Source organism: Diabrotica virgifera, chromosome 4 (genome assembly GCF_917563875.1).
Source record: "Diabrotica virgifera virgifera chromosome 4, PGI_DIABVI_V3a".
Classification (NCBI taxonomy): domain Eukaryota; kingdom Metazoa; phylum Arthropoda; class Insecta; order Coleoptera; family Chrysomelidae; genus Diabrotica; species Diabrotica virgifera.
The window spans coordinates 230,447,473-230,467,775 of NC_065446.1; the positions used below are offsets into that span (position 1 = coordinate 230,447,473).

Genomic DNA, 20,303 nt, shown 5'->3' on the forward strand with positions numbered 1-20,303 from the left:
ATCTTTATTTATTTCATTATACATTTAATGTTTTGATCAGATATATTTTTCTTTTAAATAACTCTTTTTTCGTATATGGATCTGATGTCTTAAAAAATATATTTTTTCGATTTCGTCTTCACTTCTTTGAATACGGAATATATTCATCAATACAATAATGTCAAAAAATACCCTACATTTTTGTACTGAATCATTTTTTCGAGTTATCTCTTATCATTTTCGAGAATCTCTTATCATTTTCGAGTTATACGGAGAAAAATCAGATTTTTTAAAAAATTTAAAAATACGCTCTATAGTTTAATTTAATGTCGTATTTTTTTTTTCAAAAATAATGCGTTTTAAACCACTCTCACTTTTACTCATTTTTTAAAGCTGTCGGTGAAAAGCACTGTTGAAAAATTTGCATCACTCGTACCTTACATGCTTTGAACGAGCACATTAAAGAGTTTATTGCCAAATTCATATTTGGTTAGGCGAATCTATTGATTGAGGATGGAATACTACTAATGGATATTTGTAGTCCACAAAAATGCATAAATCATCTGCGCCGTAAGAATTACTAGAAATAATATTTACAGAATAAAAGAAGATAGGCGGACGGCCATGGTTGCATTATTGTATATGTTACGGACAATGATGTAAATTGCCCATTGACGTTAAAGACCGGGCATTGTCGTGAATGTCCATTTCCTCTGGGTATTAACGACAATGTCCGGCCATTAACGACAATAACTTTAGCTATTGGCCAATGTTGTAAAAAAATAACCTAAAATTAGAGTTTTTATCAATAACCGGTCAATTACGACAGTGGCCAAAAGCAAATGGCCAGTGTTGATAAAATAAATAAAATTAGATATGTTGTCCTATTACTTTTTTATAGCTTTTGAAGGCAAATCATTTTTATTTTGACAATATAGTGAACCATGGCATTTTGTAATACTTTTTACATAAATTTAAAGGCTCTCCCACCTACGATTCGCAGCCTACATAGTTCTTATAAGAGACAACTTCAAAGAGGTTAGATCTAGGCTTAATGAATTAGATACCACCTGTAAGAAAGTTGGTTCAAACATAAATTTTAAAAAGACACAATACATGCCAAACCTGGTACCAAGCGAAAATCCAAAAGTAGACTTCTAAATAGCATTGGTCCATAAATATAAATACTTAGGGCATGACATACATATTTCCAGGGATAATCAAACTGCCGAACTACAAAGAAGGATCACCTTAGCATGGGCCGCATACTCTATCAGATACTCTATCAGATATCTTCAAGAGCAACATGCCAAATTATTTGAAAAAGAAGACGTTCGACCAATGTGTGCTTCTAGTCATGACTTACGGCGCCGAAACATTATTGTTAACCCAGGCTACAGTAACCATCTCTCAGAGACAGGGTCAGAATGGAAGAAATCAGAAGAAGGAGAGGTCATTGAGCGAGTAACATGGCGAAAGTGGAATTGAGCGTGCCATGTAGCCAGAATGAAGGACGGGAGGTGGACCCAAAAAATTACAGTGTGCAGACCACGAGCAGACAGAAGAAGTAGAGGTAGACCACCTACACGATGGACAGACGACGCCGACGCTACGTCAAAAGGGTTGCTGGGAATTGGTTACAGGAAGTCCAAGACCGACAGAACTGGAAAAAATTAGGGAGGCATATGTTCAACTTTGGATGCAGAGGGCGGGATGATGATGCTGAAAGGAAGATATTGAAGTAGCAGCAAAAGATGAAAGAACAGAAACTTGTAGATACCCGTAAAAATCATCGGTTTAACGATAAATGCAAGAATGTACCAAGAGAAAAACATTGGCCAGCGGGAGATACCCCTAAAATGACCAGGTACTGACCACGGAGAGGTGAATGGCTAATTTTATTCATACTTTATATTTTTTAAGGTGCTGAAAACGAAAATGATATTGAATTTGATGTGGGGGAACATTGTCAAAATCGCAATTTTAACCTAAAAATAGAAAAAAAGAAATCACTTTTTTTGGGTTTACCTCCTACAACTCTGGTCAATTTTAATATTTTTTTTCTGAAATTTTTACAGTATATAGATCTAACATTTCTCTAGACAACGGTACCTGTTTCAAGCTTTAATTCTTATTCTGAAAAAGGTTATCAATTTTTCAAATGAAAAGGTGCGGATTTGTGCATTCCAAAGTTTTTTCGCAAAAGTTGAGTGACGAAATTTAAAAAGCCTTTTAATCACGTTTATGTTAAAATAGAGTACAAAGAAGTTTTCTGGAAGATTTTAGATCAAAATGTTTTATAGAAAAAAAAATAGTGCAACTTTTATTATCGACATTAGAAATCCCCAATATAACGGTTATTTTTCGAGATACTGACCATGGGTGGTCAATGGCTAATTTTGGTCTTAGATTATGTTTTTGACGGTGCTGAATTTTTTTTTTCAAAAATACTATAAGTATCATTTGAAAGCATTTGGAGAAAGACATTTGACTGTTAATAATAATAAATTGTCTTTCTGGTGTGTACATGCGAACAAGTTGTTCCCAGTAAAATTACGAAATTTTTAATATGGTCCATTATATTAAGCCTTAACAAGGATCCAGATAAAAAATGCATTTCAGAAATTCGATCAAGAATATAGTAATCAAGAGCAGCCTTTTTGAAGATGAGGAAATTTCTGAGTAACCAAAGATTAAATCTGCAAATCTAATATCGGATGGTAAAATGTTATGTCAAGTCAACCACCACAGACGAAATAGGACGACGTCAATGGACGACGACAGGCTGCCAAAACAAATTTTAAAATGGAGGCCAAGGGAAAGAAGGAAGAGAGGAACGCCGAAACAATCCTGGCTAGGCAGCATTCAGAAGGCAATGTCGGAAAGGAACCTTCAACCTGACAAATGCAGCGACGGACGAAGCTGGAAACTGACAACCGGAAGACGGAGAACGCTATAAAAAACCGGGATAATAATAAAAATGTTATGTCCACTCTCTTTTTCTTTATTAGATTGTTAATGCTGACTTAATGAAAAAGCTGCAAGCTTTTGAGATGTGGCTTTTTAGGGGAATTATGAACCGGTCATGGACCGGTCATATTACGAACGAAATGGTGTTGCACAGAATGGAGAAGGAACACATAATGTTTTACCATTATTAAAACGAGAATGACATAATATAAAATTAAAATCACACTAAATTTTTTCCTTTTTTTCACCTCTGTGATAAACATTATAAAAGTTTTCAGGGACTTTTGGCCCTCGGTAAACATGTAATATTTCATTCTGCGTTTAAATTTTTCAAAAATACTTATTAGGTTTTCTCAGAATTAGAAAAAAATGAATGCATTTAAAAAGCATTGCGCCTACGCTACTAAAAAAATTGCTTGCGGGATTTCTCAATGGGCCGGATAAAGTAAGTTAAAGGGCCGGATCCGGCCCGCGGGCCGGCTTTTGCCCACCCCTGATCTAAGACCAAAATTAGCCATTCTCCACTCATGGTCAGTATCTCGAAAAATAAGCGTTATATTGGGGATTTCTAATGTCGACATTAAAAGTTGCACCATTTTTTTTTCTATAAAACATTTTGATCTAAAACTTACCAGAAAACTTCTTTGTCTACTTTAACATAAACGTAATTAAGAAGCTAAATTTAAACTTCGTCACATAACTTTTGCGATTAAACTTTGCAATACACAAATCCGCACCTTTTCCTTTGAAAAATTCATAACCTTTATCAAGATTAAGAATAAAAGCTTGAAACAGGTACCGTTGTCTAGAGAAATGTTAGATCTATATACTGTAAAAATTTCAGAAAAAAATATTAAAATCGAACAGAGTTGTAGCGAGGTAAACGCAAAAAAACGTAATTAAATTTTTTTTTATTTTTAGGTTAAAATAGCGATTTTGACAATGTTCCCCCACATATAATTCAAAATAAACTTCATTTTCGTTTTCAGCACCCTCGAAAATATAAAGTATGAATAAAATTAGCCCTTCGGCCCTACGTGGTCAGTATCTCGAAAACTAAGCGCTTTTTTGAGGGTGTCCCGCTCGTGTATATAGAGAAATGCTCAATTCAGTAAATAGGAGATGGGAATGACGGACGGGGAGAACCGGATGGCGTAATAAGCTATGAAAACCGGATGAAAAAAAATTAATCGATGAAAAAATTAAGAGATTTCACTTGTGTTCTCTGATACTAAATACATAATAAAAAAATAAAGCCAACAAACTAAGGATAGTACATCACCAATATGACAGCGATTGTTTGCTTCTACTAAATTAGGTCTCGCGTTATGTAGAGTTAATTATTATTTGTTATTGCCTGGAGAATTTTGGGGTCAAGATCGTTTCACTCTAATAGTTATTACATTGACTTATTAATATCAGAATACTTTAGTTTACGTACATATGTTCGGAATTTGCCAAATTGTACCAGTTTTAAAGTAAAATTATATGTTGTTATTTTCTATTAGAGCTCATTATATTAAAAATAATTTATATTATAATAGAAAATTGGATGTAAACTCAGAAACACTACCAAAAATAGAACATTCTGAATAGATCAGGGCGGATCTGTGAAAAAACGTCTATTTTTGGATGTGAGAGGTGGCATTCGGATTTTTGCAGATAAAGTTAGGTGACAATTTCAATAATAATAATTGACTTATTATGCTCCTTCTCAAATATGCCCGGAACATTAATAAAAAATTAAAATATTTAAAAATTTCGAAAAACATCGATTTTTTTCTACTTTCTTTGCTTATAACTTTAAAACGATGCGTTTTGGAACAAAGTCGTACAGAAATAAAATAAAGATAATTGAATTTTATATGATATGCAACTGGTTAAAAATGTCTTAAATTATTACCCTTTCTGCAAAATAGCAATAAATACAAAATAAGGGGTCAAAATAAGCCTGTTTTTATTCAACGTTTTTGAACCACTTTGGTTGCACTCAGAACTTTTGTAATTCGCTTAAGCCGGACTCAAACGACTCGTGTACTTGGCGAATAATCGTCACTTGCGTATACTTGCCATGTCGTCTGAGTGGGTTACTTGTACAATTATTTGTCACTCGTTGCCACTCGTTCGTCTTCCAACTGTTGTCGGTAAAAAAGACCCGAGTCAAAGGGATTACGATTATTCGCACACTTGCGAAGTACATACTTGTCTATACTTGCAGAGGCGGTCAAACGAAATGTATAAATAATTGGCATTTACTGCGACTATTCATTTAGACCAGTGCATTTAGCACTAAAAACACCGGAATAAATCGATTTTTAAATACACCACCTAGAGACTTGTTCTCCTTTAAAGGGTACATAACCTATTTTGTTGAGTTGAAAAGAAAACAGTTGTTTTCATAGTATGTATTGGTTTTCATGTTTTGTTGTTTTTGTATTTAACTTTTAAGGTTAACTTAACAGTCAATAATAAATTATATTATTAGTAGGATTAATTAATTGTACTTTAAAAGCACAATTATGTATAATTTTTAAATGTCTAGTTCAAGAAATTTATTGTATTCAGAAGACCAAAAATGAACCAGAACAGATTAAGAACAAACTGTTTTGAACAATAATAATATTATTATGATGATAAACAAACAGTTTTGTGCCTTCTTAAATAGAAAACCAAATAACTTTCATTATTAGGTAAGTGACTAAAAATTTGTTGATATTAAGTAAAAACAATGCTGTTTATTTATTTAAGAGGTGGATACATTACTCCCATGCAACAAATTCTGTCGGATTGTATGCAATTAAATGTACCTGATTTTAAGGCAGTGTCCAGGTTCAGCAAGTAGAATTATAAAAATAGTATCCTTTACAATTGCAAGAATCATCAAGAGCTGGAAAGCTGTTGAAGATTCTTACAAGATTGCTGTATTCCCTAGAATAATGAGTGCAATGAGTTATACTTTAATTAAAATAGATTCTGCAGGTGTTCAGGATGCAGAAATTTTCAGGTTCAGAAAATCATTTTTTGCATTGAATGTGAATGTCCAGTCAGTAATGCAAAATTTAAAATTAGAGATATTGTTGTACTGTGGCCATCAAATAAGACAATTTTAATAATAGTAGGCTGAAGCATAATTCAGGGGCTTAGAATCACACAAACATTTTGTTTTATTTTCGTCTACAGAAATATTAGGGTTACGGTAACTGAACGTTATATGTACCTAAGTATATGCATGTGCAAATCAGAACTAAAGCAGGTGGACATACGTTCGTGTGAATCTTAAATAAGAAGTTGAATGTAGTTATGTTTGTGTGACCCTAGCCCCTGAATTTTGAAAGTGGTATCTTTGGCCATTACGTATTGGTTGGTGACAATGACGAACAAGGAATGTAGTAGAACAGCAATATGGATTGTGGAAATGAAGATTTCCTATACTCGGCTTAGAAATGAGACTACAATTAGACAACATGACTGTGATTGTTGCAACTAGAGTGCTTCATAATACTGACATTGATATGGATGATCATTTTCCTGTGAATAAAACTGAAGATGAAGCAAACGATGAATAATTACAACCGATAAAAAATAATAAAAATATTTCAGAAAACAATATAACACTAAATAATAAGTGTTAATAAATGAACAGTGGTAGATTGTAAATATATTTATTAATAAAAGCAAAATGAATGTGTTAAACTTTTTATTTATTGTAGTTTATCCCATTTTTTTATATACCTGGATCCCACGTACCAAAAAAAAGTTGATTAATAGCAAGCTGAAAATTTGTTAATAGCTTAACGGAGTCTAGTTGGACAAACTTTGATGTATGGGAACACTGGAAGTCCTAATTGTGGAACAGGTTAAAAATTTGGAACGTCGAGACTATGAAAACGTTCCACATATTTTGTCAGACAGAACTTTCAATTGATTTGTTACCATTTCATGCAAATATCAGACTGGTGTTTCGTGTTTATCACCAACTGGGCATTTTAATGAGTGGAACACGAAGAACATGTCAAACGACAGGAATCATGTTGGTTAGTAATAGCAGTCTGATTTTGCATGAGAGTTTAATGAAAGGGTAACAAATCAATTGGATGTTCTGTCTGACAAAATACATGGATGTTTTCGTAATCTAACTTTCCAAATTTTTAAACTGTTCCACCATAATGTTCCCCTGTTCCAGTACATCAAAGTTTGTCCGACTAGACACCATTAAGCTATTACCAAATTTTCAGCTTGCTATTAATAAACTTTTTTTGGTGCGCGGGATCCAGGCCTATTAGTTTTATTTTTAAATCCAATAATTTTATTTTTTTATATTCTGCTTTTTCTCTTTTTATCCTTTTTTTCCTTCTGTTCTGTAAATATGCAATGCAAATGAACATTAGCTTGCCTGTACATGATACTCAATTATTTAGATAATTTAAATGATCTTTAACAAATAAAATATTGTACCGGCCTTTCCTTTATTCTTCACATTTACATTTATTTACTATATTTCTATAACTTTCTATCTTTTATAACATTTTTTTGCGGTTTTTGGGGTCGCTGAATACGAATACGCCATCAGAACCGACCACCTGGTACACAATGCTAAGGCATGTTATTTTCAGGAGTTTGGAGGGTTTTTGGGCATCAGGTGCAACGGGGGGTCGGTTTTGATGGAGTATTTTTGCTCAGCTACCCCAAAAACTCCCGAGTAATATGTTTGCATAAATTTAGTGACGAAAACCCTCTAAACTTTAGATGACGTACCTTAGCAGTGAACCTGGACACCAGGTGCCCCGATGGTCAGTTCTGATGGCGTATTCGTCCTCAAGTACACTTATTTTGACATGTTTGTGCACTTTTGGATGCATATAATGCACTTTAATATGCAACTATGCATTTCGAGCCATGTTTCTATTGTTGACTTTTTACTGGTGTCATCCTGAACATAATGAAGAAAGTTGTAACTTTCTACGTGCTGTATTTAAATATCGATTTATTTTTTCATAAATGTCCTGGTCTATTTATTAGTAATCAATACCACTGACTCTTTTGTCAAGGTCGTTAAGCCAAATGTTTACGCTCGCGTACTTGTACATTGTACACGTCGTGTGAGTGCCCTGTTTGTCATTGCAATCGCACACTCTTATACTTTCCAAGTATGCGAATAATTCTGTACTTGCGAAATACACGAGTCGTTTGAGTCCGGCTTTAGAAAATTCTTACAACATACGTAAATCGTTTACCAAATTTCATTAAAATCGACCCGATAGATTTTGCAGAATAATTTTGCAATCTAAATTTTTTTTAAAGTTCAAATTTTTTAAAAACTTTCTGAAGAAAAAGTAGACCATTTTTAGAAGTTTGCTAATTTTTTTACATATAAAGGGGTTCTCTACCTATCTAATACACTTTACAGAATTAAAATCGGATTATTTAAGCGGCCTCAGCACTGTAACAATTTTTTGGCTTATTAACAAATACAGTGAGGACGTTTGAATTGGCATAAATTCATTTTTTCGAGAATAGACGTCTCTGGAGATAAATCTCGACACAGGTCGATTTTTATTTTTAAATTATTTTTTTGGTATATATGTTACGGTAAAAGTAGATAATCTGGTAATTGTACACAATTACCGGTAATTGTATACAATTACCAGAGTCGAACGTAAATAGAAAATATTCTTTAAAATACTTTTACCGGTAATTGTATACATTTCCCAGAGGATCTTGGTAAAAGTAAGAAATTCACAATATAATGATCGACACGCAAGCGAAATGCCACAATGCATAACTGTAGAAATCATAACGATCTACAGTGGAACCTCGATAAGTCGGATTAATTATGACCGTGGCCGATCCGGGTTATCGAAAATCCTTAATCCGAAAAAAATTAAATTCATCAGTACATCTAAATTACGCACAGTTGTCTACATTATTGTTTATTTCTTGGTAAAAACTCAGTCAAAGTGAAAAAATGTTTGTTTTGTCTGATGAAAATCGGTCAGTGTTAGCCGGACTTCCGGGTTATCGGAGGTCGACTTATTGGGGTTCCACTGTATTTGGATCTGTGTGAAACTTGCCAAAGTTCCCAAAAAAGGTTTAGTAATGAAACAAATACTGTCAAAAAGAAATGAATAGTAGATGTCAAATAAATTTGATAGATGTGCAAGCCCAAGCAGATAATTAATTCAAGTTGATTTTTATCTACCAATATCTCCGGGTTAGCCGGATTTCCGGGTTATCGGAGGCCGACTTATCGGGGTTCAACTTTATTTGGATCTGTGTGAAACTTGCCAAAGTTCCCAAAAAGATTTAGTAATGAAACCAATACTGTCAAAAAGAAATTAATAGTAGACATCAAATAGATTTGATAGATGTGCAAGCCCAAGCAGATAATTAATTCAAGTTCATTTTTATCTACTAATATCACTCAACAAAATTTGTACAATTACGGCCGTTAAAAATTTAACGTTCAGAAGAAATTCTCAAGAAAATGAATTTACTCCAACTCAAATGTCCTCACTGTATTTGTTTATAAGCCAAAACATTGTTTATAACTTTAAAACAGTGCTGAGGCCGCTTAAATAATCCGATTTTAATTCTGTAAAGTGTATTAGGTAGGTAGAGAACCTCTTTATATCTAAAAAAATTAGCAAACTTCTAAATAGTCTACTTTTTCTTCAGAAAGTTTTTAAAAAATTTGAACTTTAAAAAAAATTTAGATTGCAAAATTATTATGCAAAATCTATTAGGTCGATTTTAATGAAATTTGGTGGACGGTTTAAGTATGTGATAAGAATTTTCTAAGCGAATTATGAAGCTTCTAAGTGCAACCAAAGTGGTTGAAAAACATTGAATAAAAACAGTCTTTTTTGCCCCCTTATTTTATATTTATTACTATTTTGAAGAAAGGGTAATAATTTAAGACATTTTAAACCAATCGTATAATATACAAAACTCAATTATCTTTATTTTCTTTCCCCACGACTTTGTTCCAAAATGAATCGTTTTAAAGTTATAAGCAATGAAAGTAGAAAAACAACATTTTTCGAAATTTTTAAATATTTAAATTTTTTTATTAATGTTCCGGGTATATTTGAAAAGGAGCATAAGTCAATTATAATTATTAAAGTTTTCACCTAACTTTATCTGCAAAAATGCGAATGCCGCCTCTCACATCTACCTCAAAACAGATCCGCCCTGGTCTAGAAATAGGGGTAGCATTATCACAATTAAAGGACAATAAAGCATCGAGATCAGATGGAATCCTTGCTGAAACACTGAAAGGAGGAAGGAAGAAATCTTGAAAATATTCAGAAATGTATTTAATCAGTGTCTACATAAAGGAGAATTACCTGACGAATGGAACGCAGGTCTTACAATTCTACTATTTAAAAAAGGCGACACAAAGGACATAAAAAATTACAGACCCGTCTTACTGCTGTCGCAAACGTATAAACTATTCTTGAGGATTGTCAACAACAGGCTGACACACACATTGCACTCATATCAACCAGTAGAATAGGGAGGATTCCGAAAAGGATATAGCACCACTGACAATCTTTTAACAATTATGACACTAATAGAGAAGTCTAACGAATACATATAGTTCTGCACTTACCGTTCGTCGACTATGAAACAGCTTTTGACAACGTGAAAATATGGGCAATAGAAAAAGCTTTAAACAACTGTACAATAGATTCCAGATAAAGAATGCTAATACACAGTGTATAATAAGAAAGCAACAATGACAGTACAATTGGAAGAAACCACAAAACCTATACCAATTAACAGAGGAGTGCGACAGGGAGATGTTAGTTCTCCTAAACTATTTACATTAACACTGGAAAATGGTTTCAAAACAATGGAATGGACAAACATGGGAATAAACATAAATGGAAAGAAACTAAACCACCTAAGATATGCAGATGATGTAGCAATAATGGCATCAAGTTGTGAAGAACTACAAACCATGCTAACCGAACTAGCAAAGGAATCCGAACAAATAGGTCTAAAAATGAATTTTACCAAAACAAAAACAATGACTAAAATACAAGATAATTGAAACGTAATACTAAACGAAATCACAATAGAAGCGGTTAATAATTATAAATATACAGGTTATCCCGAAAAGATTGGTCATTAATTATACCACAGATTCTGGGGTGGTCAAAAATAGGTTGATTAAACCTCACTTACCTATATACAATAGTGCACACAAAAAAGTTACAGCCCTTTGAAGTTACAAAATGAAATAGATTTTTTTTCATATATCGAAAACTCTTTGAGATTTTTTATTGAAAATGGACATGTGGCATTCTTATGGCAGCAAAATCTTAAAAAAAAATTAAAGTGAAATTTGTGCACCGCATAAAAATTTTATGGGGGTTTTGTTCCTTTAAACCCCCCAAACTTTTGTGTACGTTCCAATTAAATTATTATTGTGGCACCATTAGTTAAACACAATGTTTTTAAAACTTTTTTGCCTCTTAGTACTTTTTCGATAACCAGTATTTATACATATTTTGAATATTTGTCGAATCCACCACATATCTGAAATATGGTTAAAAATACGATTATAGAGACCTGTTAATAATCTGAAAATTATTTATAATTTACATTTTTAGGTATATTTTGAAAAAGAAGCCACATCTCGATAAAAGGTGACTTGTTAAAAACAGAATAAGAGGCAAAAAATTTTAAAAACACTGTCTTCAACTAATGGTACCACGATAATATTTTAATTGGAACGTTAAACCCCCCAAACATTTGGAGGGTTTAAAGGAACAAAACCCCCATAAAATTTTTATGTAAATATATTAAAAAAGAAGCTGCATCTCGATAAAAACTGGCTTATCGAAAACATACTAAGAGGCAAAAAAGTTTTATAAACGTTGTGTCTAGCTAATGCTACCACAATAATGAATTAATTGGAACGTACACAAAAGTTTGGGGGGTTTAAGGGAACAAAACCCCCATAAAATTTTTATGGGGTGGACAAACTTCACTATAATTTTGTTTTAAGATGATTCTGCTATAAGAATGGTACATGTCTATTTTCAATAAAAAATCTCTCATAGTTTTCGATATATTGAAAAAAACCGATTTTCATTTTGTAACTTCAAAGGGCTGTAACTTTTTTTATGAGCACATTTGTACTAAGGTAAGTTAGGTTAAATCGAACTATTTTTGACCCCAGAATGTGTGGTATAATTTATGACCAATCTTTTCGGGACACCCTGTATATTTGGTAATATAACATATAACAGATAATAAAAATAAATAAGGAAAACCAAACAGCGGAGGTAAAAAGAAGGGTCAGATTAGCCTGGGCATAATTTGGGAAATGGGTTGTAAAGAATAAAAAACTACAGCAATACTTAAAAAACAAGAGTGTTTGACAAGTGCACACTCCCAATTCTCACATACGCATGCCAAACATTGACCTTGACCAAAGTAAAGATGGATAACATAATGAAGACACAAAGAACATAGGTGGAATACCACGATACAAGCAAGAGCATAGATGGAATACCACGATACAATAATGGACACTGTGGACAGGAAAAAGAGGAAGAGCACGACCCCAGATGAGATAAGGAGATGACATTAGAAAGATGGAAGAGCACACTGGAAACAGAAAGCACAAAACAAAAGCGAATGGAGGAGACTGGGGGAAGCCTATGTTCAAAATTGGACGAATTAAAGGGCAAAAGAAGAAGAAGAATACTTACCTAAGTATTACCTTTATCAATTTTATTGTAAAATTGTTTAAATTAGCACTATTACAATATTACACAATATATACAATATAGCACTAAGTTAGTATACATCCATAATAGCAAAAAAAAATAAATAAAAATGTGTTGTTTACTTGAAAAACCTGTCATTACTGTCAGGAATTCGAACTTGCTTGATTTCAAATCAAAATATGTAATTTATTAATGGTTTTGCCGTTCGTTTTTAATGGTTAAATAATGAGCAGATTACAATTTGCTTCAAAAAGCCATGGTAATTCCCGTTTCTAATAATAAAGTACAATTTGTCACAATAATTTTAAAACCGAAATGCAATATCTAAGTATCAATATTTATTCTACTGCCGTTCATTCTCAATGGGATTAGGTTAAAAACTTCTTCATTTTCAGAGTAGAGAATAGAGACTACCATATTTTCTATCAGTATTTCCTATTTCTTCGCGTTGATTCTTCATCATCAATCTGCCAATTGCGTCCACTGCTGGACATAGGCCTCCCTCAGTTCTTTTTAGTATTCTCTGCACTGGGCCGCTTGTAGCCAGTTTCCCGCTACTCTTTTTAAGTCGTCGGTTCATCTAGTCTGTGGTTTTCCTCGGCTTCTTTTATAGTTTCTGGGCCTCCATCTAAAGACACTCAGGTCAATGTATTGGATAGTCTGTTACAATCCGCATATTTACCGGTGCGGAGCGAAGACCGTCCCTTGCCACTGGTTCCATATGTTAAGGAGGGCTCTCATTTGACACCACATTTGTCATTATAGATGTTTTAATTTTTTTTTGTTTATTAGGCAATCTGTTCTAACATATAACAATAGGCACATTTTATCTTAGAAATAATGACATGAAGAGATTGTGACCAGCGCCACACATCTCTTATCTCTTAAATTACTGGATTACATATATTAACTTAGCTATTGTAACAATATTAATGTCTGTGCGGTAAATCTAATGGTGTCTGTCTCTTTAACCGTTTTGTTTCCTGACTGTTGTTTAACAAATTAATTGCAAGCACATTCGCGTGGCTTTCAAGACGTACGATGTATTTTGCACTTAACTCCACTATCACTTCACTGACGGTTTTCGTTTCCAGATCATTGTAAATATCCCTGTTAGTAACAAACCACGGAGCATCCATGATTGAACGTAACACCTTGGACTAGAATCTCTCAATTATGGATACATTCGACTTGGATGCTGTTCCCCATAGCTGCAGACCATATGCCCAGACTGATTGGAGAATATTGTGTTGTAGACTAGCAGTTTATTTTTTGTCGTGAGCTTAGACTTACGCCCTAGAAGCCAATAATGCTTACTAAATTTTATGCCCAGTTGTTTCCGTTTGTTCCATATATGGGTTCTCCAGGTTAATCCCCTGTCCAAGTGCATGCCCAGATATTTTACAGAGGTAACTGAGGGAATTACCTTATTATTTATTGTTACTGTAGGTGATTCACCGTGACATTTTGTAAAAACAATACGGTTTGATTTTTGTTCATTCAATTTAATTCTCCAATTTTGTGCCCATGTATCTATTTGATTTAATACTCTCTGGAGTTTTGCAGCAGCTTCGACGGGATTTTTGTGTACTGCTAGGATTGCAGTATCGTCTGCAAAGGTGGTGGTCGTTGTATCACGATTTGTGGGTAAGTCTGCTGCGTAAATCAGATACAGTTGTGGTCCCAGAACGCTTCCTTGCGGTACCCCTGATCTGATGGGATATAGTTTTGCAAAGGCTGACTCAAACTTCACTCGAAAATATCTTTCTGATAAATACGACTTAAGGAGTGTATATAGTTCCTCTGGTAAGTTCTTTTTCAGTTTATACAACAGTCCTTGATGCCAAACTTTATCAAAAGCCTGGCTAACATCGAGGTATGCTGCTGAACAGTAACTTTTTTCTTCAAATGTTTTATTTATAACGTTGACCACGCTGTGAACTTGTTCGACGGTACCATGCTCTTTCCTAAAGCCAAATTGGTGGTCGGGTATCATATTTCTGTCTGTTAGTATTTGTAGAAGTCTTTTTTCTATTATTTTTTCCATGATCTTAGACATTACTGGCATTAAACTAATTGGTCGATATGAAGTGGGCTCATTTGGAGGTTTTCCTAATTTTGGTATAAGGATAATTCCCGCAATTTTCCATTGGATTGGGAAGTGTTTTAGCCTTAGTACCGCATTACACAATTGAGTTAGCATTTTATTTGCTTTGGTAGGTAGATTTTTAATTACCTCACCTGTGATAAAGTCATAGCCACGTGCTTTCTTTTTTATTAGACTATTGTTGATTATGTTTTGAACTTCTTTGGGTGAAACGTGTAGTGTAGTGTGTTTTCTCCTGTCGGGGTTTGGTTCTGTAGGAAATTGTAAATTTCTTGATCGTTATTTGTTGCAGCAGCTGGTATAGGTTTGAAAACTTCTTCTAGGTATTCGCCTAAAGTTTCTGCCTTTTCATTGTTTGTTCTGGCCCATGTTCCCTTGGATTTTCTAATTGGTGGGATATGACGATGTTGCTGTTTTAATTTTTTTGTAGCCTTCCATAGCGCATAATCGCTGGCATCTGACGGCGTTAAATTTTCTAGGTATTCTTGAACGCTGTTATTTTTTAGTTGTTTTAGTAGTTCCTTAATTGTCGTGCTGCTCTATTGAGCCTTAACTTGTCATCTGGATGTCTAGTTTGCTTCCAAGTTCTACTCAGATACCTTTTTTCAATTATTTTTTCTCTGACATTTATTGGACAATTAATTTTTTGTTTTGCTTTTGTTGGTGGAGGTGTTGATTTACATGCAGCTTCCTGAATCGTTGTTGTGTAATTTTGGATTTCTTTTTCTAGTTCTTCTGGTGACTTTAGTGATACGTTTAGTTCAATATTTGCTTCAACCCTTTCTCTGAAAGCTTGCCAGTTGGTTTTGTAATTGTGCAATTTGGGCAGAGGCTTTTTTTCTTTAATTCCTGAATGTACAGTTGCTACTACAGGAGTATGATCAGACTCTATATCAAGATTTGATTCGATACTTAGATATCCCCTTGAGAAACCTTTTGTAACAAAGAAATCTAAACAGTCGGGAACTTTCTGCGGGTCGGATGGCCAGTATGTGGGCTGATACGTAGACAAATGGTCCAAGTGTTGTTCTGATATGATTTGATGTAGTACCCTGCCTCTTCCAGGAGCGCACAGTCTTGAACCCCAACTAGTATGTTTGGCGTTATAGTCTCCACCTGCCAGGAAACGGTTACCAAGTTGGTTAAAGAGATTACTTAAAGAATTTTTGTTAGCTCTATAATTTGGTGGGCAGTATACAGCAGCTATCGAGATTGGTCCGATCCAATCTTCTATTTCAATGAAGACTGCTTGTAGATTTGGTTGTTCAATCTTTTTTAAAATATGGTGTTTTATACCCTTTCTAATGATTATAGCTGCTCCAGCACTGGCTCTTCTTGCTGCGTCTGGATGGGCAGCATTGTACGTTAAATAGTTGGATATTCTAAAAATATTTTCTGATGTTAAGTGAAATTCAGATATTAGAATTATATCTAGGTTGTGAAATTTAAAAAATGCCCCAATTTCATTCTTCCGATTTATGACCCCACATAATATCTGTTTTAATAACGGAGTAGTTGTGTTTAAGGACAGACACGAATAATTCAAGGTTTTCTTATTTTAATTTTGTAAAATGGGTGAAAACAAACAAATATTTGACATCTGTGTCAATTCTTTTTATGTCCATTTTACATTGACCCATAGTAAAAACAAAAGTCTAATGGATAAAACTGAAACACTTTGTTCTAATGCATTAAATCCCATGTAAATATTATTCACGTAATTGTGTTCAGTCACCTTTATTTCACGCACCAGACTCTAGGTGATTCCGTAACACTTTTAGTTAGTATACACTATTTTTAAAATCTTCTATATTTAGCATGAACTACATAAAATTAGATCGGTTTATCTGCGTATCGTAAAAAGTGTAAATCGTATGGGAGGTAATTATTATATAAAATTAAAAATGTATTTCAACCTTTCCAACCTCGTTTAATATAAGTGCTACTACACTTGAATTATGTGTCTTACATCACACCGTGTATTACTTTTTATTATTGTACATACTGCTAAGTCTAATTTTAATTTTTATTAATTTTGGAATGTGATTTATTGTTTTATCAAGTTTTAAGTGATTCTGAAACTGTTTTGTATACATCAGCGGTTCTCAATCTGAGGTACATGTACCACTGGTGGTACATATCCTTATTTGAGGTGGTACACAAAACGAAAAAACAGTCAAAATCAGCACCACTCTTATAGTTAATTAGATCACCTATAAAGTATTTCAGTTAGATGGTACCAAAAATAATAAAAGGTATTTGGTGGTACATGACTCAAAAAGATTGAGAACCGCTGGTATACATGTTATAGTCAAACCGCGAAGTTCCGGCACTCCTAGATTTGACTAGTCAATCCTCAGGTCTGACTAACTGTCTTAGGCCCCATTGACCTCAAGCGTTATTATCCTTATAGTACCGTTGGTACCTTAATAACCCAATCTAACAAATTATGTTATTTTAATACCTGATCGGAGTTTGACTGGTCGAAGCGTGATGCCATGAAATTAAGTTTCGACGTTTGCCTGACCAAATTAGTCTCTCCTAGGTTTGACTAGTCAAAGTCCGAAAATGGAATTTATTTCAAGGTTTAACTAAGACTGTTAGCCAAACTTAGGAGCGCCGCAACTTCGGGTTTGAGTGTTACATATAAATATGGGATATATATGGCATTAACTACAATTGATTGTAATGAAAAGTACATTCTACATTTTGTTTTGACGTTTCGATTTCCAATCTGGAAATAGATTTAAAAAATATTATAAATATGAAATTGTTACCTTGTGATATCTGATATTTATTTGACGGTACAACATCACTCTCCGAATTTCAACTCAAACATGGCTAATGTTAGAGTTGAAATCTACAAGATCAAGATCGAGGCCAAGTAATTAAATTGTCAATTTTTATTAAATTTTTTTTGGCTTGGACTATAGTCATTCAGCCAGTCGCAATCAAAAGTAAATATATTAAAAAAATTGTCAATGAGTGAAACATGGTTATTATAATTATATAACAATTTGTTACTTCTTATTCTACCTACTCATTACAGCTAATCTATATACTATGTTAATAAATACTGTACCTATATTATACTTAATGGATATCAAGAACAATGGATATCATAGTGTATACATTTTACAAATAAAAATATTAATGTTAATATTTAAAATAATTGTGTTCATTCTTGTATTTTTTTTTTGTTTTGTTTTTGTTTTGTTTTTTTTTTGTTTTTTTTTTGTTTTTTTTTTTGTCACTACGATAAGATGTCAACCCGGTTCAACATCTCGGAGGTTTAAATCCTTTTAGTGCTTTTTTTAAATTTTTTTAAAGTTTTTTTTTGTATTTTTTGGCCGTATAGGAACACCTTTAGGCAGGCTAGCGTTACAACAAATTACTGTATTATTTTTGTAGCAATAATAGGAGAGTGCATATATAGATTTTTATTTCGGAAAAAATCAAACAAGATAGAACTTTTTGTCATTTCATTAAGAAATGTTTAATAAACAACATCAAAAAGTTCTACTCGAGAAGTGGGTGCTTCCTTCTTTATTAAACAAATGAACTACGGAATTAGATGTTTTTTTAAATAACTCAGAAAATATAAATTTTTGAAAAACACTGACTTGGACATTGAAAAATTTAGAAAATTTTACAAAAAAAAACTTTATACCAAGATTTTTCTAAAATCAAATCTGTAGCTTCTAAAATTTTTTAGTTATAACGCTAAAATCACCCTACTTACAAACATTGGCGCGTTGTAAACTAGCGTACGGCGAAGTGAACGGTCGAGTTATTTTAATGTACTTCTTTACCTAATGGATCAAATGAAATTTTACAAATTGAACATGAAAGAAGAATAATTAAGCTGTCTTAGAGTTATAATAAAAAGAAACAAAATGTATGAGCATAAGTACGGTGTGGGCTGAAACTGAGACTTACATGAATTTTGTTTAAAAATGATTTAAAAATGTGTAACTAATACAATTTTTCTTATAAAACTCTCAATTTTGCACAACTTGCCTTTCAATCCTCTTACTAAACGATGTTTAATTAAAAAAAAAATCTCAAAAATTGAATTCACATGATACGACGTCTCAAAAAATGTAATTTTTGAAAACTTCATAGTTTTACAGAATTAACACCACTTTAAGACGGTATTACTCAATATTTAACAGATCTATTACATTTTCATAGGTGAGTTTTTAAAGCTCAGGATGTAGTCTTTAAAATGCACTAAATTATTTTACTTAATAAATAAAATAAACTATTTCTTTTTGAGAAAATTAAGAAAGATTACAAAAATGTAATAAAAAAACCGAAAATTACCAGCTAAAAAAATGTTTATACAAAGTCATCAAAACTTTCTTCTGTAAAACTTATCTAAAGTACATTTAATAATAAGCTTCAACAATAATAAATGGTCAACAAAAAATTTTTTTAGCTCTTATACAGTATGTCTGCGTAACTTGGAACCCATTGAAAACTTTTTTATTATCAGTCTTACGAAAAAAAGTTATTCTTTATAAAACACTCTGCATCCTATATAATCTAAGATGCAAGCATCAATAATAAAATTGTATTAATTTTATACGAGGTATGTCAAAAAATATGAATTTCACTCAAGAGTAAAATACCTTTATATTTCACAATATCGGAAATTGTTATAAAGAAAAGTTGTTTGAAATTATAAAATATGTTTCAGTGTTCAACTACATCATTCTAATTAAAATATGGTGAATAATAAAGGCACTTTCTTAATAAAAAATCATATTTTTTACACACCTCGTAAAAAAATGAAAAAGTTGATATTTGATGGTTTTATTATAGATTTTAGACCAGGTAGAGCATTTTATGAAGAATAACTTTTTTTTTCGTAAAATTGATAATAAAATAATTGATAATAAAAAATTGGGCTTTTAAACGTTAATAAAATCATTATTTTTTTTGGTAAAATTGTGGCTTATTTCCCATTAAAAGTAATTGATAATAAAATAGTTACAATAATTGTAATAAGTTGGCCATTGAAATCCAATATGTGAGGTTTTCCCCAAAAAAAAACCCAACCACGTGGGAAGAGTCCTGTGTTGCCCTGGGTAACATCCAGGCATATCTTTAACATCAGATGATCTTTATATAAATATGTAAAACAACCATATCATTACATTTAAAGCGTTTTACTCAATACATTTTGGAGGCTCAGGCATGCAATTTTTGACTTTTAAACACTGATGATAGATTCCTTAATCCGAAAACGTTTTGTATTGTGACCCTTATTTAGGGTATTTTAATATATACCTTTTACAAAAAACTTGGTATTTTTGTGATTTATGGTATAGAGCCAGCTACAGGAAGTTTATTTTCCTCGTGGATTTTGTAATAAAATGATGATATAATTATGTCCGTAATTTGAGAAAAAATTGAATTTTTTTTCAATTAGAATAATGTCATTGTATATTAAAACATAGTTTTGAATTTCAAACAAATTTTCATAATAGCATTTTTTG

The 20,303-nt window shown here is 32.6% G+C and overlaps 1 protein-coding gene across 5 annotated transcripts in view; it reads right to left on the reverse strand.

Annotated features, from left to right (window-relative positions):
- The window catches only part of LOC126883325 (fatty acid 2-hydroxylase), a 369,757-nt gene that overhangs the window by 128,005 nt on the left and 221,449 nt on the right, over positions 1–20,303 (reverse strand). The window lies entirely within an intron of this gene.